Raw genomic sequence first — 23,131 nt, 5'->3', positions numbered from 1 at the left:
GTAATAAATCAGCAAAATATGACATAATAAAACCAATTGCTAATATTGATTTATTATTATATGTTATATTTATCACGAAAATACTTTAAGCCAGCCGTTTTACTGTACTCTAAGTGCATAACCGCTCCTAAGAGGAAGAGACGTCCTAAACAAACCTAACCAAACCTAACCTAACCTAACCGTAATTTCTTGGAAAAGGCATATTATTCGAAAAGTCAATGAAGATAAACATCAATATTTTGGAAAAGGCGTAACATTGTTAAGTGATTTATAAAATATTACTAACCTAACCGTAATTTTTTGGAAAAGGCATATTATTCGAGAAGTCAATGAAGATAAACATCAATATTTTGGAAGAGGCGTAACATTGTTAAGTGATTTATAAACTATTACTAACCTAACCTAACGTTTAACCCATGCCCAAATAGTCAAGTCCAATTTTCACTTTTTCTGTATGCTATTATATTCAATTTTATTTGGCACAATTACATATGTTAATTATGTTACTTTTTACATAAGCATTTAGTGTGGAAATTTCCAGCTACACAATCAAGTAACCTTACGGCTATTTCTATTTTATTTTTCAATGGGTTTTTAACATTCTCATGATAATTATTAACCGCATTGCTGTATCTTTTGTTGATATTTTTATACGCTAAACTAACTTCGTGCACATTTTTTCCCGCGTCTTTATCTAATTTGCGGTTCGTGTACTCAATTTGCATTTTTCGGACTTCTTCGATAAAAAGAAATAGTGCTGGCTTTGCGTTGAATTTCAAATTTAACTTGATATGAAAACCTTCCAGGTGGTTATTCGTTCGCATTTGAAAATTACCGAAGTGGTTCCACATTTCTGGTGGGTGTAAGCAGTTGTCCATCCAAGTCTCAACAAAGTAGTTTAAAAACAAAACAACATTAGGGTTTTCATGACGACAATCCTTTTCTATTCCAATCCAAAGTGCAGTGTGTTCTTCAACGGGAACTAAAGCCAAAGCCATCAATCGACGAATCATTTTTCAAACGACATCGTCCTGTTTATAATCCACCGACAGCCCCTTTGTACTTGCGGCACGCCAAATAGCCTGGCTATAATGGAATAGGCATCCTCGAATGATCGCATCCGGAAAAACGACCTTGAGAGAAGATATCATGGATGCCTCGAAATCAATTTGGAAACTGGGGGGCGAAAACGAAAATCCTCGAACTGAAGCTGCTTCTTTGACCAGGCTTAAAAACCGCTTGTAGACCACAGCCGAATGTCCAGGAAGTAACGCATATACAAGTGGCAACATTATACCGTTATAATAACCGTGAAGGACATATAATTGGGCGAACTGACTTGGGCAGGCATAATGGGTCCCGTCCATAAAAACACATGACGACTGGCATAAGATTTTCATAAACGTATCAGTGGCAAAACGCTTATTCGGTCATCTATTCCATCGTCAACAAGTAAAAAGTTCTCACTCTGTTCCCCAACGGCAAGACGCGTCCATTCTTCAGTAAGTATTATATCTCGGCGGTGGGCTGGATTATTTGGTAAGCGCTTATTCTGTTCCCTGTAAAGGGCTGACCGTACGGATTTAAACTCAGGTAGAACCTCCATTACACTCAATGCATCCTCCAGCGCCTGTTTTCTAGCTTCAGAACACACGGTGTTGAAAACCTCCCGAGGTCGTTTTCTAGTATCATCTTGCTGCATGGCTCTCATCATCGATTCTTTAGCTCTTAGCCGTAACATACCCTTAGTATCCGGAGCGTGAGTTGGATGGAGCTGACTGAGTTATACCTTCACCCAAAGTAATCATTCTAACTTTACAACCACCGGTTCTACATACAAAAAATCGGGGCTGGCCTAGGCTTTTATAAAGCCGAAATAAATTTCCGTTATACACGTAAACAAATAAACCTTTATTTGCTATACGATCCATTTTAACAAACTGGGAACTAAGCACACCGAACAAATAATATATATAAACTATAATAGACCAAATATTGGCGTTTCCAAGGCAGTAAAAATGTATTTACAACGTTTCATTAAAAAACGACATTAATAAAAATTAAACTACATAGCATTTTTGGGGTCGCTTAATTCGACAAATAGGGTCGTTTGAATTGTAAATACCAAACCCGCCGTTGGGCTAAATTTATTAAAAACGTTGGCGGGATACGGTCTAATGGGAATTCGGTCTAATGGAATTCTGCGCAATGGGAAGATACCCACCCTTTAGGAGGTACTACAGGTCTTTCTTCCTAGTCTTTTTTGGTCGACCAAACAGATCACTACTTTGATATTACGTTATAATTTTCCTCTCTTCGACGAAAACTGATGGAATTTTCAGGCATATTGATTGATAGAATATTTCTGATTGTTTGTATTGATAGTTTTTGTAGTCCCAACCTTGGAAAGTTATTTCGGTTGGCCTGTCTACTCGGTATTCATCCGCTAGTTTTCACCTAGTATACCACAGGGGCCAGAAATATTTTTTCCTTTGGCTGAGGGACAACGAGAGCCATACGTAGCCCACCCTTTCCTTACAGACTCACTTTCTAGTATTTCTGTTTGCCTTATATGAAGTGTTATAAATGTTTTGAACGACTTTATGTAAAGGTAGATGCTGCATAAAGTGTTTTACCGATGCTTGAAAAGTGATGACTTCAGATGTAGTTTTCACAATCTTCTCTGGTGTTCTGGAAAAGAAGTAGGTGTCGCTACTGCCATATACGTGACTGGGACACCAAGGGTACAATTTTGGCAATAGTGACAATTCAAACGGCGTTATAAAAAAGTCCACTTTCTGAAATTCAAATATTTTTTTTAAATTGTAAGAGATAGTATTCTATAACTGATTTATTCAAGACCTAAACATCAAAATAAGCAATTTTATCTAGGTGGAAATTTTACCCGGCGAGCAGACTCTCCATACTTATCCTAACGCTTTTGATGTAAAGGAGGGATAATTTGTAATGGATGAATAGCAACAACATCTTATATATAGATGTTTGTACGTTCGCTTTTATGTTTATTCTTTATGCACACTCACAAGTCGTTACTGAATTTGAATGATAACAGTTACACCATAAGATCATAAGATATGTCCCATAAGTTTGTCACTGCTAACTGAGAGCTTGTAATGAAGTGATGTCGGTTAGGAAGATGGACTGCAAAACCAAGTATAGTCGGTTCTCGCGCCGCTTTCGAACTAGCTCTCAGTAAGTCTCTAACTCAAAAAAGTACAGGTAGTGTCATACTTATGGAATATACGTTATAAACCTATGGTAACACTAAGTGACCGTTTGGTTGAATTATTCTCAACGTTGGCTCCGCAAACCCCTAGTCATTAAACCTGCCAAAACGTCATATCCTAGACCCTTAAAATTTTAGGTTTATGATTAACTTCAAATTAAAAATTGTTTTAGAGATTTTCATAATTTAAAAAAACTTCTTCCTAAATATAAAAAACGTCAATAGGTGCAAACACTATTTAAAATATACTGTCTACATAGACCGGAAACTCTTCCCGGTTCGTTGCTTAGCTAGTGTCTTTAATAGAAGAAACCACATGATCTAAACACATTTAAAACCGGATATAATAATGTTTTAACACATTATATTAACTGTTTCTTGGTTTAACTCTAGAAATGCCGTTTATATTCAAACTTAATTTTACGGCTTAGTTTCAGTCGTATTTTACTATATGATAAAGAGTAAACTAGAAAACAAGCAAGATCAACCTTTTGTGTTGTTTAAAGAACTTTATTAGGCCTGTACTGCGATATTTGATGGAACAGAATTGAACTGATCTTAGAGCATTTAGAGGTATTTACTACTACTCTCTCGACTTGCGCATGTAAATCCCGTACAAATTATTCCTGATTATCGCCAACGCTTTAGGACTCGGAGAAGCAATGAACGCAAACAGATACTTCCTTGAGAACTTTAGGAAATAAAGTTCTCTGTCCCTTATTATAATATACTAGATAAACTTACATGTGAGTTTGGAGTTTTAGGGTTCATGTTCTGGAAAAACTCGTAGTTAACGGGTTCAAGATGAATGCTGTACAAAAAATCTATAATTAGAATATGATATTTTTGCTTGCACTTAATACTACAACTTAAAACTACAAAAAAACTAACCTGGTATTATACATCATGGCCAAATATTTTTTAGTTTCTCTTAACAGGATCATAGCGTATTCCACTATTTCTTGCTCCTAATGTATTGGCATTAGCAAATAAATTGCTTTTTACAACATTGTATTATAAATGACGTATATTACGATAGCTTTAATAATTTAAACGATGTTAAAATATAAATATAACACGGTTCAATAAAAGGAGAATGTGATGTCACACATTTCTAGCATCCGATACCCTAGTCTTTTAAGTGTAACCAGGAGTTCATAATAACCCCCTTTGGGGGAAAGTACGAAACTAACCATAGAGCTAATGGTAAAAATCGCTAACAACAAGATTTTGTCGTTGCACATAGAAAGGACTAGCCTGATGATGGACACACAACTTTACAGTAGATTGTAGTGGTATCTATGCTCCTTGGTTTTCGTTCCCCAACTTCCGTTGGCTGGGATCTCCGTCGTTAAGAAAAATTATGACTATGGTGGACGTACAAACACGATGGAATTCTTATACTAAAGATACTGGGAATGAATTTGTCCAAACCATTTTAATTTAACCACGGAATTCTCACTCACACATTTCACAACAAAACATTAAAGATCATCGTTTAATTTTTGTGGAAAACTAGAACCCATCGAAAAGCCAGCTTCTTAGCCAATGCTTAATTTCCACCACGCCGACAGACGCGAGCCCTTTTCGCTCCCAAAATCACAAGAGAAAAATAGTGCTTAAGTAGAAGTGTGGAAGTTAATGTGCGTGGGTGCTAAACATTGGAGTAACTATTTCTTTGGGAGTTAAGCGGTGTATAAATCCGCTGAGCTTTACGGCGAAACTTTGAGATTACGGGCTTTTTAACCGGTTTCGTACTTCCCCCCCGAAGGGGGGTTATTATGAACTCCTGGTGTAACGTATAGTTAAAGGACGGTCCAGTAGCTCTAAATTTTTAATTTTTCTCCTAAAATTTCACCTAATTTAATTTTATTCCATCCATTTTAGTTGAAGTAGTTGAACTGCAATTAATTAATTTATTAAAAACCGCGAGTATCAAGATGCAACCAAATTCAAAGTTCCACTGATTATCGCTCTGTTCAATGGGAATAAGTTTTACAACGATGCAAGAAATCAATTTCCGAATTTTTTTTTTTACCCTTCTCGCTTTTTATGACACCTTCGCGAGCGGTTTTAAATACTCCGTTTTTCATGAAATTCCGTTAACTATCGTAATATACTTATAAGCAAATTTGCTGTATAATTCATTTCAAGACGACACTCACTGCCAAGTATCCAAGTCTTAATTCCCTGAGGTTCAGGAAACTAAAGAAAAGGTATTAGATGTGGAAAATGTAACATACGTCAATTGATCAGAGAGGTAACAAGTTGGAAAACCAAAATATTATCTCTCCGAGGCCAGAAACTTTTGTAACTAGATATGTAATTATTGCTGTTTATTGATAAGCAAACTGCAGAAGCTATAATTATTCATTCATTCATAACAAGGTTGGCGTCTAAACACTATCCTTTCGTTTTACCTCAACAATAATGTTAGTTTGCCAGCTTGAATACCAGAAGTTGGATGAGTACTAGAAGTTTTGGGAAACCCAATTCCTCGCTCGACATGAATTTTTATCTCCAAAAATATGGGTCACTCCAAGCGGAATATGGAGGTTGGTCCTCAGCACAGAGGAGGTGGAGATAAAAGTTTTAGGCTAAGTAACAAATTTTGGAACTCTATCAATAATCTCTAGGTCTCCAAACACTCCAAAACTAGTTCACTAGTGCCAGGATCTATTGCCTAGGCCTGTGCGAGTACTCGATTAAAGGCAAGTACTGGATCGAGACTTGAGAATCAAAATTTTAGGACTTGAGAATTATTTCCAGTCCTCAAAAATCCTAAATATTATTGGACTCAAGAAGGACTCGAACCGAGGCTTAGTGACTTAGCAAGTCCAAAAATATTTACCTTGAATTCGGTGCCCCGGAAATTTTAGCAGAGCGCGGCATCTAGTGAGGTTTTATCGATTTATAATTTAGAGTAGACAGGTAATTGGACAAATATTTGCTCACAGAAATGCAGTTAAGCAAACCGAAAGTTAAAATTACTGTTTTTGCGTGTTGTTTTCGTAGGACTGTCCACTAGCCGAGCTGTGCGAGCTTTTTAAAAGCTCGGCTCCAAAATGATCGAGACGAGCCGAGCTGGCTCGGTTAACAAATATGTTTAACAAAAATTGCTACTACCAACTTAAGACCGGAGAACGCTCGGTAAAAAGTAAAGAAATCGTTATATGTTCACGGTTAGAGGCGAGAGACAGCAAATTTTCTCATGCTTTATTTCATTTAAAAATACAACGGAACCCTATTGATGGAGAGGAGTAAAAGGAAAGCACCATTACAGTGACTAAGCTCGCTATCCGGCTCGCGAGTTTTAGTGGCTCGATGCCTATCGGCTCGGCTCGACCTTATAAAAGCTCGCTCGTTAATTAGTCAAGCCGCCAAAGTGTCGGCTCGAACTCGGCTCGCTCGTCACAAGCACGAGCTGGCTCGATCTCGTGTAAAGTCCTACGTTTTCGTAATTTTCACTATTTTATAAGTTATATACTTTTTAGTAGATTTTAAATTATTCCTTTTTTGCAATATAATTATGTAAAATTAATATTTTAATAGTATAAATAGAAATTATTTATCAGAACTCGACTAGCACTTGAAACAATTTACCAGGACTCGACACTGGCCTTAAAACCTAGTTCTGAAGCTGACTCAAGGACTCGATAGCATTTTGAAGACTCGACTCAAGATTCTATAAGAGCTTTTTTAGGACTCAAGACCCGACTAGAACCCTAAAAAACGGGTCTCGCACAGGAGTATTATTGCCATTGCTACAGCCCTTTATTTTCTAGTCCTCACCCTACTTCTGTGAATACTAAGGTGATCTATCTCTAACCGCGCTAGAAGAATTTAAACTAAGAATTGTTAACGAAATTACAATCAGACGCTCCGTGATCTTGTTGTCATGACATGTGGTTCTATAAAACAACCTAAAATAATTCATTATAATGTTTGTCTAACTTTGGGTTCACTCTAAACCGTTAATACCTCTTCACAGAGAACATGAGAAATTCTAATTTTAATTCATCTCATATCGGACCTGTAGTGTTTACTTTTGAGTTCACTACGATCAACAAACAAACAGCAATGGAAGGAATGACATTAAGTAATTTTCTTCTTTATACCTAGCAACATCTAAATGAACGTTTAGGTTATATATTAATAGCTTAATTAATATACAAAGACCCATTTCAAATATTAATGTCAAAAGATGCTCTTGGAATATCGAAATGAAACAGAGCTTTATAGCTACAAAACTAATAAAGACATCGAAATTCCGAAACACATTTTTGGTTTGGATTGTGAAAAATGAAAATAATAGGGTTCTGTAGGGTTCCTTGACATATGAACACAATGCATAATTAGCAGTGGAATCTGTATTATTGCAAGGAATTATGATTGGCGTTCGATTTTCTGAACAGCTCGATGTATAAATTTAAGTGTGTCGCACAGTAGTTTTCGTTGTTGATTTCTGATATTATCAGAAGAAAACCCAAGATTTTCTACCGTAATTGAGTTTACTGCTTTTTCTGAATCGACATCTTTTCTCTGCTTTATTTCAACTTTATTGTTACTTGTCTTATATTAACTTTGGAGAGTTTCCATGATTTGTAACACAACTATTAAGTATATGTATTGACCATAAGTGGATCATATTACAGCTCTCTCACAATCCAACAGTAGGTAAGGGACAACTTGTCCTTATTCACGCTCTTCTCTCTCAAACCTTCCCTCATTGGCTAACAACTGCTTCCGCTCGCTTGCCCCACTTAAAATTTATTTCGCGCCAAAATCATTCCCCTGGTTTAGTTCACAATTTCACATATACCTTTTCCGTTCAGTGCTGGGTGGAAATGCTGATGCACAAAGCTGTTATATCGTCCAGTATATGGTATGAATTCATACGCAATCTTCACTACTCATCCTATATTATCTTTGACTAAAGAAGTTTCAACTAACAGATGTTAAACTTAATTCAATAAATATATTTGGTATTAATTATTCCCCATTACCTTTTACTTAAACAAATCCTAGTTAAATTATTTTAAGAAATCATAACCCAAATATATTTCTCAACTTCTCTATTATTAACGTTTGACACCGGAATTTTCGAGAAATTGGAGTATATAAGGCGGTCTATTCCCATTAAATGATAAGAAAAGCCCATCATCATGAGCTTTTGGTGGACTTTACATTACATGAGGAGGCTAGGCTTTTCTCGTAACATTGGCTGAGAGATGAACTTAGATAATAGAAAATCAAGAATGATTAGTTTATTGGGAAATTGTTTGAACTTCTAAATTTAAAATGTAAAATGACGATTTTATGAATGACACTTATTTTTATTTGTTTTATTTTTCTACTAAGTTTTTTATCACATTTCAAAATAGGAATGTTACAACAGAACATGGGTTTTTTCTACTTTTTTCAAACAACACTGATTCAGGTTGTTTTATAACATTTTAAAACTAGGAATAATATAGTGCACATTAAAACTAATTTATCCATATTTTCAAAATATGGCACTAATTTATTTATATATTTCAAATGTAACACTATTATATTCCCATTTTTAAAATGTGGCTCTATTTTATTTACAATTATAAATTCCTATGTGATAAAATATTTCATGTTGTAATACTCCTATGCGATTAAAAAAAATTTATTTTATATTTTAAATTTAGAAGTTCAAACGATGCTCTAAGATTCGAAAAATTCCTGATTTTTTATTTTATAACCTAATCCCTTAATCTCGAAGTTTTCCTGGGTTTAAAATTTCGCGGGTAATTCAGAGGTTAGAGGTTTGTAACGTTCTTTTGTAAAAATATATAAAAATAGTCGAGTATATAATTATTTTGAGAAAATATAAGAAATTATAAGTTTTGAAATAGCTCCAGATCTCACACGTTTACTTTAAATTCGGGCTTCAGCTGTCAAAACATGATATATGGGTCGCCAAGTTTACTTGGATCCATGCTCGGTAACTAAGCTTTTACTTGTGTACTGAGAGGGGATGGCCTGCTGGACAGGTAGTCGCCGCCATACACATTTAGCGACATTTATCTCTATCTGTTCTAAAATTAAACCGTTACACCCTTATTGGGGCTAATCAGTAAATTTATTGAAACAAAATATTTAAAATCCTTATTTGGATGGTTTCTTCCATGGAAGTTTTACGCGTTTAACATTATTTTTGTGCTTACATTGTTTTATGTTATTTGTCGGTATTAAATATTATGGTTCATTGGCAATTCAATTCGGACCCTTTAACTAGTTTAAGCCTACACACAAAACCCCTAGACAACATTTTATAATATTTTTCTTGCTCAACCCAATAGTGAAATTGACGCGAGTTTCCGGGCATTTAACTTGTGGCTGTTAGTTAACACAAAGTCTATTTCTTTTAGTTTTAAGGAGACTAACAAAAATCGCTACAGGTTTTACAAATCGACATCCATGTGTAGTGCCGAAATAAGCCAGGTCTCCCTACCCTGAGTACTCAGGTTTGTAATAATAATTTTGGCGAAGACGTGAAAGATACCAAAGCTTATCTTTTCCCTATGGTAACTAATGAAATACGAGGTGTGATAATGACCAATAGAATCGAAGCTTTTCTTAAGAAACAATGTCTCATGTTTAACCAACACTTAGCAAATGTAGCAATATTATATATATGAAATGAAATTATCTTACTTCCATTTATAGAAGTTGGATCTGGGAGTCGTTGTGTAAGAAATATTCAGATCAATTGCGCTGTACTCCTCGTCCATTTCCGAGCCTGTTGCTCATGCAAGTGGCTCGCCAAATACCACTCGTATGTTCTTCATCTCAAAATTCACATATTGACTTATAACGTTTGTGGGAAATAAAAGCTGTAGCATAAACAAAGCATAGCTACCAAATTGGCACACATTACTTATTTATCTAATACTTCTTAGCACTTTGATAAACCCTTTATTAAACACGACCGAAACACAAAGTTTAGATCTCGTTGATAAATATTTCCTTGGATTACATTACTGCAGTTTGTATGAAATAAAATTTTTTTGTTATATGAAAACAGCAAAACACAAAAACCAAATGCCTCAGACTCGGTTATTTGAAGATTCAAACGGATTTTGAAGGACGTTTCATGCTGCTTTCAGCAAAAGAAACCCATCAATTGTAATTATATTTTGTAGGAGAGTGTTATATGAAGAGAAAATCCACATTCCTATAACTTTGAGTCCAAAGTATTTCCATCATCTTCAAACTTTCCGTAGGGTCGATTCAAACGCCCCGATTTATTCGAAATTTATGCTATTTCTCTAGTAAATGAAATGAAAAACCAATTCCGAAAATTTCCCCAACGTGGCAGCATTAGTTACGCTTTTACCAAAACGCGAGGTTTTCTGGGAATAGTCTACCAAAAACTCTTTATCAAAATTTCTCTTCAAAATAAGATTTATAAAATGAACGTTTCAGTACGTACGACGCTACACACTTCGAGAAGAACGGTAAGTTACCTACAGAACATTTTTTATCAGCTGTCTCCCTTTTTTGTCCTTTTAATGTACTAAGACGACATCTGAAACCTTTTCGATATAGTAAAATATTCAGTATCTGATGAAATAAATGTATAAGCGAGTAAACATTGAAATACGAGTGTATGTAAATGGATTGTTCCTGGAAACTAACAGCTAAAGCTAATTTAATAAAACGACTATTCTACTTGAAAAACATTGGTATGAATAAATAAAGAAGTGTACAGTACGTTATTTTAGTGACTATGTGAAAATTACGAGGCGCTAGAAAAAAGTGTACTTTTTTAACTACAGCCCCATTCAGACGATGCTTTTTGACTTAACTATATGAGTGGAAAAATGGATCCCCGATCAACGTTTTTATCACCATGTCTTTGGTACGTGAGTCAGCGCATTCAATTTTAATTCTATACACACCTCTTAACTAGTCTACGAAGCTTATTTGTGTTGAATCATCTAATAAATCAAAAAGAAGAATCATCAAAATACTATACGCCTTAATTGTAGGCCGAATTTGAGTTTATTTTGTTTTGCCCCTTGGTTTTAGCCTGCAAAATGTCTTCTCTTTTTCGTTCAAGTTGTGCTAAGCTGCAAATGTGTCATAAGTGGCATAATGACAACAAATATGGCTCTTTGCGTTTCAGTAATGCTTAGTTTCATAAGCAAGATTCGTTTTCACATTATCAATAAAGATTTTGGGTGAAAATGGTATTCGGGAGTTTTGAGCAAGTCCTAAAACCATTTTATTCATTGCAGTTTAAAACTATTGTTTTAACAACACCAATATTACGAATGTTTTGCTGGGAATAACGTTTTGTTGGGAAAGACAATTTTATTAAGTGTGCAACGTTTCATTCGTAAACGCGGAAACCATTAACATTGATATCCCATTTCTGTTCTTAACATTAAAATTATTGGATATGGGAAAAAAAGGAAAAAGCAAATGCTCGTAAATCAAGGGGTCTAGAGAAAAGACTGAAAAAGATAGTTGTTTCGCCATTTTTTGGGAGGGGATCATTGCCAGAGAGCTCCCGAGATCCAAGGGGTCTAGAGAAAAGAAGGCGGCCGTGTGGAAAAAGATAGTTGTTTCGCCATTTTTTGGGAGGGGATCATTGCCAGAGAGCTCCCGAGAACCAGATGAACCGCTCTTTAATTTTGTATGTTAAAAGTTTGAAAGATTTTTCCTTGTAAATTTGGGTTGAAAAGATGGATGGATGAGTGAATCGAAGAAGTTTTGGGGAGCTTACTTCTTGCTGTTATGTTACTGTGTGTGCGAATAGAAGTGCAGGCTGCAAATAATCTCACACTCTTTCACCCTACCGATAGATCTAACTGCTAAAAGCTTCAAATCGATTAGAGAGACGCACTTAAAATTCCAAGTTCAAAATTTGCTTATATAAACTATGCCTGTTCTTTAGGAACACTTTTATTTCAAAAGTAGCAACAAGGCTTGTAGGTCAAAATAGCGAAATCCAAAATGTTGAAGGCAAGTCAGTATACCCTCTTTTTTTGTATTCCCTGTTACAGGGGATTATGGTCGGTGTTTTATCTTTTGCGTATGTATTGTAAAAAATATTTTAAGGTACCGTAAGAATTTCGCTATTTTTTACCTCTCCGAGTGACGTATGTCACGGAGAGGTTCTAATTTCGACGTGTCTGTCTGTGTGTCTGTCTGTCAGGCTGTTGTTATTGACTTACACCCCAGGGGACCGCGTTCGCAGTTTTCAAATCGGAGCAAACGTTTTAACAAATTCCGGACCTTATTTACAGTTCCCGGAAATTTGGAAAATTGTATTCCACTTACCATGGCTATTATCCCTTACCTGTCTAAAACCACCATCCTCTGGCCATTTGTCCATCTCATATGGACACCAGTCTTTACCCACTGGCTTCTATAACCCACCATCATTGGGGCACTTTTTTCATGCCACATGGACACCAGTCTGTACACACTGGCTTCTACACACCACCATTTTCTGGTCTTTGTCCATCCCACTTGGACAGCAATCTGTACGCACTGGCTTCTACACACCACCATCTTCTGGTCTTTGTCCATTCCACATGGAACACCAGTCTGTAGACACTGGCTTCTACACACCACCATCTTCTGGCCTTTGTCCATCCCACATGGACACCAGTCTGTAAACACTGGCTTCTAATCCCCACCATCTTCTGGTCTTTGTCCATCCCACATGGACACCAGTCTGTACACACTGGTTTCTACACACCACCATCTTCTGGTCATTGTTTTTGTCCATCCCACATGGACACCAGTCTGCACACCTGGCTTCTGCTCCATCATCATCCTTAAGGTTAAGACATACGCGGCGATCGGTCAGGGTTACGAGAAACGTCCGGCCTCCCTAAGGTGGGGCTTCCACCAAAGGTTCACGCAAGTAGTAGGGACTACCTAGTTGCGCAGACATCCAAGATGGCCGCCACCCCAAGATGGCCGCCCTCTCCTCATCCACCAAACTCAAACCAAACTTCCACCCAAAGATTAAGCTAAACTCCTACCTGACCAACCCTACCTTCCAGCATGCTATGACTCTTTAGAGGGGTTTTACCCACTTTTCCCCCAAAACAAGCTCGGCTAACCCTCGGAGGGTGAAGTTCTTTTTGCAAGATCCCCGTTTAAATTTAAGACCCAAGATTACGTTATTGTATGAGAAAATCTTACCTGACATACCCTGCCTTCCACCGTGCTATGTCACCGTCTATGAATATTAACGAGGGTCGGTTTTACCCCATTTTTCCCCAAACAAGCCCGGATTAACCCTCCAACCAAAGATTGAACCATAAAAATCCTACCTGACTTACCCTGCCTTCCACCATGCTATTCAGGGGGTTTTTACCCCCCTTTTAATAGCTCCAGACTACCACGAGTTCCTACCTTGTGTTATTTTCAACACCCATGACGTCATCTTCTTAATCAAAACAAAAACAAGCTATATTCAACCTTGGCGTCATCCTCCAATCTTACCCTGCCTGCTAGGGTGCTAGTAATGGGCGGTACCCCTTTAATAAACCCAAACCAGCCCGGACTTTAAAAAAGCTTACCTCCAGTCCTACCTTCCAGCGTGTTATTAAGGGTAAATGACCTATTTAATAACCCTCCAAACAAGCTCGGACTACCGGCCCTACCGGTAAAGCTGCTTTCAACCTGAACATCCATGACGTCATCCTTCCAACTCAAACTAATATGAAATTATTGGCGCCATATTTAAAAAACTTCTCTCCAGCCCCGCCTTCTAGCGGACTATTTTAGTAACCATTAATAGCCGTAACCCGTTCAATGGACATAAACAAGTTGGGACCATCCCTACTAGTAAAGGATGTTTTTTCCCTGGCCAACTATGATGTCATCCTCTCAACTAATATTAAATTATTGGTACCATATTTATTGGCCTTCTAGTGGGCTATTTTAGTAACTATTAAGGTAATTCATCCATAGAATCAATTAAAACAAGGCCGGACCAGACCTAGTCAGAGAGGGTGCTTTCAACCTGGGTGACTATGACGTCATCCTCCAGACTATGACTCAAACCAAAACTTAATTATACATGACCTCGAGCCCTGCCTTCTAGCGGGCTTTTTTAGTAACTTTTAAGGGAATTTACCCATGGAACAAATCAAAACTAGCCCGGATCAGTCTAGGTTTGCCTATGTAGAGGTTGTTGCCCACGAAAAAAAACCAAAACAAACAATCCCTGCCAGCTTGCTATTTTACGCCTTTGACTGTACTTTAATTTAAGGGTTTCCAAACAAGTCAAAACACGCCCAAACTTGTCCGGGCCAACCAAGTTTTGTCCAGACAAGTTAAAACTAGCCTAAACTAGGCTGGGCCCACCAAGTTTCGTCCAAGTATAGATTTATCCCCCCGTTGATTGGACTAATAATGGGTGGATTACTAATGGTTCAGCTACCGTTTGATTACTTACCCATGTAGATGTTCCAACGATGATGTTTTAACTAGGATACCCCGTTGGCTTAGCGAAAATAAATGTTGTAAGAGGTTAGTTGGCAAAAAGCAAGGTTTTTTAATGCGATTAACGAAGAGGTAGCGGGTTCGAATCCCGGTGGAACAATAAATAAGCCCGGATTAACCTGAATTCGTATTCAGGGTGTTACTGTTTTATTAATTGTACTTAGATTGGATTATTTACCCTGACTACGCCATTAATACGGGTACCCAATTAACCAGTCTTAACTAACCGGGTTTACCTTGACTCGAACACGTACACAACGTCGCTGTTTAAATTTTCCCGCCATCAATTTAGTGTCTTTTATTATTCGTCGGCAAAAAAACTTGATTTTGAGACAAATCAACTTTGTTTCCTTCTAAGTCAAAAGTTAATGAAAAAACAGACACACATTTTAAAAAAAACAAAAGATATTTACTCTTGCGTCTTGTACAAAAATTAAATACAAAATAAACAAATGAGTAGCCAAACAAAGGCGTTATTTGCGTTCTTAAAGTGTCCATATATTTATACAAAGGAATTCATTTCTAAATACCTAAATTTTCCATTTAGCCGTTAAGAGAGAGAAATTTGGAGTGGCGCGAGTTTTATTCGCCTCAATATAGCCAGGGGCAAAAAAAAGAGATTCTAAAAAAAGAAGGTCATTCTTCGCGTCTTCAGTGAGAGATATTTCCGGAAGCGTTTTACCAATTTTAACGAGACTAGAGTTTTAAACTAGATACAGAACAAATCTTTATACATTTTTTAGCTTTAACAACGACAAATAAGACGGGAAAACTAATATTTTCATCCTTTTGTCAGGCGAAAAAAAAACCTCAAATATTAGCCAATTAGTACGATCTTTAAGGGAAGATCCTGCTCCACATTCCGAAAACTCAAAACATTTAATCTGCATCAAGAATGCGTAAGGCAGAGCAGGATCCCCCCTTATTTTAGCATTCCTTAACTACTTTACTTTACGAGAGCCACCAAAGAACCCTCATCAGACCCCCCTGGATTATGAATCTCGACAAGTAAACAAGCGGGTTTTTTGTCGCATATAAAAAGATTTCCTGTAAAGCTTTTACAGAAAAACCCCATTATGTGACAAGAAACTCGCTTCCTTGCCTATTGAAACTCATAGATTAAAGGTAAATGATAACCCATTGGGGGGCCCGCGTAATTCCCGGAGAAAAAATCAGAGCCACATCTCGACAAAATATTAATAATCCTCAAAAAGCGGGCTGCAACAAAAAGAAGAAATTAGCTAGAGTCTGGTACGTACCAAGTGGCTGTACATACCTAGTCACGCTTCGGAACTTAGCCATCAAAAAATCCCTGTTTTTTTGAAAACTGTTAATATAGAAAACATTTGGCTGCGAATCCATAATTTTGGAAGTGACGAGCCCCTCTTTATCGCTTTTTACGGGCTAACGATGGTATTAAAGTATCGCCAACAAGATTCGCGATACCGCCGTCGAATTCAACTTAAATATTCAAGAAAATTTTCTCACAAATATATATTGCTAAGCCTAAATATATTTCTATAGTTTACGCGCCAAAAAATAAGAGATTCTACCCCGTTACTCACCGATTGTAAAGAGAGACGCATTCAGGGTTTCAAAAAGTTTAAATTGTTAACATTTAAAAAACCCGTATATATACCGGCAAAAAAATTAGGTTACCCCACCCTTTTTTACGTCTAGTCTTGTACTCGCCTTGATTTTCTTTTTTTCCCCACTACAGAAAGCCAGTTTTTTTCGGAGTAATTTACTTTCTCTTTTAGCGGCGAAAGACTCGCAAATAACCCTGAAGGGAGGAGTGAAATATTTTCGTAAACGTTTACCTTACTACAAAATACCTAGGAATGGTTTAAAGTTACATGTTGGGTGGGTCAAAGAAATGGATAAAATAAGGGAAGGATGTGTCTCGATTTAAAAAAAATCACCCATAGATTGCTTACCTGTCCAATTTTTTCTATTACAAGGAATCCCAGTTGGATATTATGCTAGAGGCAAACCTCTGAAATTGATGCCAATGATAATTACGTCAATCATAGAGGTGATTAAATTGAATATACTTTAGAGAGTGGAGGGGGGTTTAAAAAAACTGTTGCTTAGTAACTCATTTTTTAAGCTGTAAAATTAACGTGTTGAATAAATTTGTTTCCTTTTCTATTTTTATACTAGAGCTATCTTTGGAGTCTGTAATAAGTATACATGTCTCTAAGTAAAAAATATTATAGATATTATAGGATAATTCATTTAATCTTTTGTGACTTAATTATAGTCCTTCTAGAGATTATGTTTATAAATATATCGAAATAAGCAACCGTTACTCTTCCAAACAAATAAGAAACATAACTAGAAGCGTAGATAAATATTAAAATAAGCTAGCCAATCATTTTTGACAAGTTATGTACTTTGAAATATAACTCTAAGGTAACGCAAAAGAAAAAATCCTAATGTATTTATGGCTGAAAGGTGAAAAAAAAACAAAGCGACTATAATAGAGAAAATTCTTGACATGTCCTATATGACAAATTAATTGTAACACTGTTTCGTGTGTTTCTCAGGTTTTCGAGTATTAACTCGCACATTTTGATTTATGGCAAGCGAAAAAACACCTTGTATAATGGGAGGAGAAGATGTTAAACTTTCCGCTAATAAATTCATAATTGACTTTTACATATATATTTATAAAGTTAGAAATCTATTTAGCTCAAGGTCCTAGTTTTTTGTATGCAGAAGCTTGTTTGGGCGTGCTTTGAATAATTAAATTTGAATAAGCCAATACTTTCAAGATTTTAAAATTCAATAAATAGGAAAAAGTTAATTAGGCATAAAATTAGAAATCTCTCCGAGGTCTAAGATTTTTTCGTATGCAAATAATTCAAAGAGATCGTGTTATATAAAAGGTTAAAAAGGAGTTACTTTGATAGAAGCCCGAGGGGACAAATATTATTCGTATGCAAAAGCTTGTTTGGGTGTGTTCTAAATAATTTAATTTGAATAATTCACATAAGATCGCATTATATAAAGAAAAAATTTTAATGAAGGTTAAAAGTAATTATTTTGGGAGGGAGAAAAGGGGTTTTTTAATATGATATAAATCTAAATAATTGTATATTAATATTAAACTATAGGAGTATTTTTTATATAGGCAGGTATGGCATCATCCTTTATAATTTTTAGTATCAACTCCACAATAAATAAAAATGTATTTTTGGGGGGCATAAATAATATCGATTTTTTGGAGTATTTAAGACCAGAGTCTCGATACTTTCTTCATTCGAAAATTTTCTAGACGCTTTCTGTCGCTTTACAAGCTCTTAAACACTTGTAAGTAATGTCTAGTTTAATTCCTTGCGGTCGCTCTATGATATGGAGGGTGAATAGAAAGCTCTATGACAATCCTGATTTAAAGGATTTTACTTGGGATGATTTATTTAGAGATGTTTGGGATAAAAATACTTTAACGGACGCGCAGAAAAGGAACATTTGGCGTAAAATGACAGGGGCATACAATGCTTCTTTCTTAGTGTTTACGATTCAAGACGTCTATAATCACCATTATAGACCTGACGCGAATTTACTCCACGCTCTCGTTAGAGGTTGTTCCAATTACACGGACCATATGTTTTTTAAAGTCGAAAACGATGGTATCTTTACTAGCTGGTGGTTCAGCCCCAACGCGAACAAATTTTGGTTTTCAAACCCATTTTGCATACAGGAGCGAAAAGAACGCGATAGAATAGAAAGCTACGAAATACAATACGATATGGCAGTTGATTATATTTTCAATGCTCTGGAGGATTTATGCTGGTTGAGACTATTTCGCCAACACAGAATCCTGGAAAAACCCCATGTCCAGTTTGCATTGCGGCTCATTTCTAAACACCTTTTCCAAGCTCGCGTTTTTGTCAGCGTAACCCAATTTTTTACGACTATTAACAACCCCCAAAACAATAGCTCGGTCCGAATAAGTAGATTTACAACGTGGATAGTTCCCCCGCAAACCTTTTCTAAAATAGAGTGTCCGTACGGACCCATACATCACGCTTCGGTGAAATGTACAGCGCGTTATTGGTATTACGGGGGCTATTGTTTTCACGAAGAAGCGTTCTATAGACGTGTCTTAGACATGTGTTTTAAATTATGCTTGCTGCAACTCACGAGGATAAATAGACCGTGCCCTAAAGAAAAGACTCACTTTCGACAGTCCTTAGCTAGATGGTATTTAAAGAAAGCCATGTATATAGCGGGCGTAGCTCGCCTATATTGCAATACCACCTGGTGTTTAACATTATCAGACATTATGCAAGGACTGATAGACAGCGACGCGTTACCCTTTTTAGTAACGTTGATTTAAAATAATTGAATGGTCAAGCGACGGTGAAGATTTAAAACGGCCGGCGGATAAAGACAAACAGTGAGCTCAAGAATTACAATAACAAACTGGTCCTTAGATTTGATAATTACCCGAATTATATGTTTTTTAATATTAAGGCTGTTAATTTATTCTGTAGTATATTAGAATAGGGTTATAATTAACTTTGCGTAGTTATATATAAGTTCCAGTTTAAATAGTACAGAGACTAGTTGCGATAATACAATTGTGGTGAAATTTTTTTTTATTAGAAATTCTAATCCATCTTTAAAACGCCTTTATTCTCCAAAAAAATGTAAGTAATATATTTGATATAAATATATTTGATATAAATATATTTGTATGTATTTCTTTTTAAAACTTTGGTGATAATTTAGGGCCAGCGTCGAGAGCTTTGTGGACGTTATTAAGAAGCAAGGCTCTGCCCTCATGCCCCGTAACGGGCATCTTTATTGTCCACATTGCGAAGGGACATTAAAGGATATGCCCGACTATGGCCAATTAAATTACTATTGCACGACGCGCGAATGTAATTATTTTAGAAAATGCGTTTTAGTCCAGTGCAAACAATATATCAGTTTTGCCAAGCGTAGCGACCAGCGGCATTTGCTTAGCACACGGAACTTTTGTTCACTTTGCGGTGAATTTAAGTACCGTGTAAAAGACATATGCCCGTGTTACGAGTGGTCCTGTGATTGACAGGTAATTCTCAATTGGTACTATTATTTGTTTTAAAAAGTGTAAATTTTTGACTGAATGTTACTGTATAAAATTTAGGTTAAGTCTCAACACAAGGATGCTGTTGTTTTTTATTTTTTAATTAATTTTATATTTTTTATGTTAATTATTTTAGTTATTTAAATTCTATGTTTCTATGTTAATTTTTTCAGTTATTGAATATTTTATTTTTCTATGTTAATTTTTTAGTTATTTAATATATTATTTTTTGTTAGTGATTAAAATATATTAGTTTTAAAATAAATTATTTATAAAAATATGGTTTTATCATTTTAATTATTGTATTTTGACATGCAAATGTATACATTAAAAAAAAAGGTTCATATTGATACAAGACGTATTAATTCTCATCTAAATTACCTTTATAACCTCAAAAAAAATAATCGCACTAAAGTTTACTTTAAAATAAAACATATCTTAATGTCTGGAAGTTTTAAAAAACCTTCAATAATCTCTGAATAGCGGGAGTAAGCGAGAGGTCTTTAAAAAACCTGTTCTCATTTTTGAAAGAAATGTCTGGAAATTAGTTTAGCCTAAAGTGTTTAAGAGAGTAGTAATGCGGTAAAATGTTGTGTCTCGTGTGATGATTTCATAAGCGAATAATATTACAGCCATTTATAAATACTGGACGACATAACACAGCGATGCATCAGCAATTTGACCCATCATATTAGAAGACGTTTAAAAAAATCTCCAGTTTAAGCAACAAAATAAGCAATTAAAACAAGCCTAATGATTCTCTTTCGGGGACAAACAACTTGGAACTATTTTCTGTAACGAATTGCCTTGAATAATTTAAGCGAGGTCAACTTGGTCTAAATTATTTCGATGCTGGAAAAATTAAATATTAACATTGGATTTCATTTAGAAAGCTTTTCACGCTTCAAAATTTGAATTTAGTTCACAATTGGTCAGTTATCTAGGGTAAAAGTTAAGTAATACTTCAGGCCTTTTCACGCCAGCGAATGTTTGTAAATTTGTTCTAGTTTAGACCGTGCTGCTGACTTGGGTGTAACAATTTTTTCAAATATATTAGTACTTCTTCCGCCACTTAGATGTACAAAAACAACTAAATTCAATTTGATAAAATACGTTTTATGTTAACGGAACATTTATATTCAACAGGGCTCGTTCGTTAAGGTGTTAAAAATTTAATAATAAATGCATGCATTTTTTAAAAAATTGAAAATAGGCAGAGATTTTGAATGACTTTTTTTTCCTTCATTACATTTGCAAGTGTATTTGGAACTATCTTGAGACACAGAACAAAAAATATCCGTACATTCGCAACTAATATCCAGAACACAATGCGCGTTATTTTTGGCTCAAATTTCCTTCCCCTCTCACTCGCAACCATCCTCGCATTTTTCCGTTTTCACTTAAGACCAATCCCGGGTAACACTCGCATTTATAAGTACTGTTATCGGAAGAATTGGGGTTGCAAACGGTTTTGATGTCGGAAAAATTATCATTTCCCTCGATTTCGCATATATCGACGCACTACAAATCGGAATCAGGGATCAAACCAATGGAACATTGGCAATAATACGTGGCGTTATTAGATTCATTAACGTGACATTCTGCATTAAGATTCTGACATTCAATATCCCCTTTTGCTTCGCCAATGTCAACGCAAATGCTAGCCTGACTATCATAGTGACCAGCTGAGCATTCGCAGTAAAATGTAGTATTTTCATGACTCGATACGACGCATTCGGCTTTAAGCTCTGAGCAGGCATTATCTCCCATAGTTTTACAAATATTTTCGCATGTTTGGGTATTATCCTCGAACAGTCCAGCATGACATTCGCAGTAATACGTTGAGTTATTAGTTTCATCAACACGGCATTCGACTTTAAAATCCTGGCATTCACTGTCACCTTTTACTCGGTAGATATCACCTCAAATTAGGTTTTTTCATCTTCGAATAGCCCGGCGGGACATTCACAGTAATAGGTTCATGTGTCAGTTTGATTAACGGAATTTTGCTCTACGATTTTGCCACTCACTTTCTTTTAAAAACATTAAAAATCCCCAGCGATTTTTAAAATGCATGAATTTTTTAGCGTGACATTCGGTATTAAGATTATGACATTCAAAAGCTGCTAAAAATTTTATAACAAAGGCATGAATTTTTTTAAGAAAAATTTTAAATTTTAAAATTTTTTAAAATTTTAAAAATCACCGGGGATTTTTAAAATTTTTCTTAAAAAAATTCATGCCTTTGTTATAAAATTTTTAGCAGCTTTTGAATGTCATAATCTTAATACCGAATGTCACGCTAAAAAATTCATGCATTTTAAAAATCGCTGGGGATTTTTAATGTTTTTAAAAGAAAGTGAGTGGCAAAATCGTAGAGCAAAATTCCGTTAATCAAACTGACACATGAACCTATTACTGTGAATGTCCCGCCGGGCTATTCGAAGATGAAAAAACCTAATTTGAGGTGATATCTACCGAGTAAAAGGTGACAGTGAATGCCAGGATTTTAAAGTCGAATGCCGTGTTGATGAAACTAATAACTCAACGTATTACTGCGAATGTCATGCTGGACTGTTCGAGGATAATACCCAAACATGCGAAAATATTTGTAAAACTATGGGAGATAATGCCTGCTCAGAGCTTAAAGCCGAATGCGTCGTATCGAGTCATGAAAATACTACATTTTACTGCGAATGCTCAGCTGGTCACTATGATAGTCAGGCTAGCATTTGCGTTGACATTGGCGAAGCAAAAGGGGATATTGAATGTCAGAATCTTAATGCAGAATGTCACGTTAATGAATCTAATAACGCCACGTATTATTGCCAATGTTCCATTGGTTTGATCCCTGATTCCGATTTGTAGTGCGTCGATATATGCGAAATCGAGGGAAATGATAATTTTTCCGACATCAAAACCGTTTGCAACCCCAATTCTTCCGATAACAGTACTTATAAATGCGAGTGTTACCCGGGATTGGTCTTAAGTGAAAACGGAAAAATGCGAGGATGGTTGCGAGTGAGAGGGGAAGGAAATTTGAGCCAAAAATAACGCGCATTGTGTTCTGGATATTAGTTGCGAATGTACGGATATTTTTTGTTCTGTGTCTCAAGATAGTTCCAAATACACTTGCAAATGTAATGAAGGAAAAAAAAGTCATGCAAAATCTCTGCCTATTTTCAATTTTTTAAAAAATGCATGCATTTATTATTAAATTTTTAACACCTTAACGAACGAGCCCTGTTGAATATAAATGTTCCGTTAACATAAAACGTATTTTATCAAATTGAATTTAG

The sequence above is a fragment of the Phalangium opilio genome, unplaced genomic scaffold (assembly GCF_054372755.1).
Source record: "Phalangium opilio isolate 3A_F unplaced genomic scaffold, DU_Popi_V2 ptg000032l_1, whole genome shotgun sequence".
Lineage (NCBI taxonomy): Eukaryota > Metazoa > Arthropoda > Arachnida > Opiliones > Phalangiidae > Phalangium > Phalangium opilio.
This window is presented reverse-complemented; position numbering follows the sequence as displayed.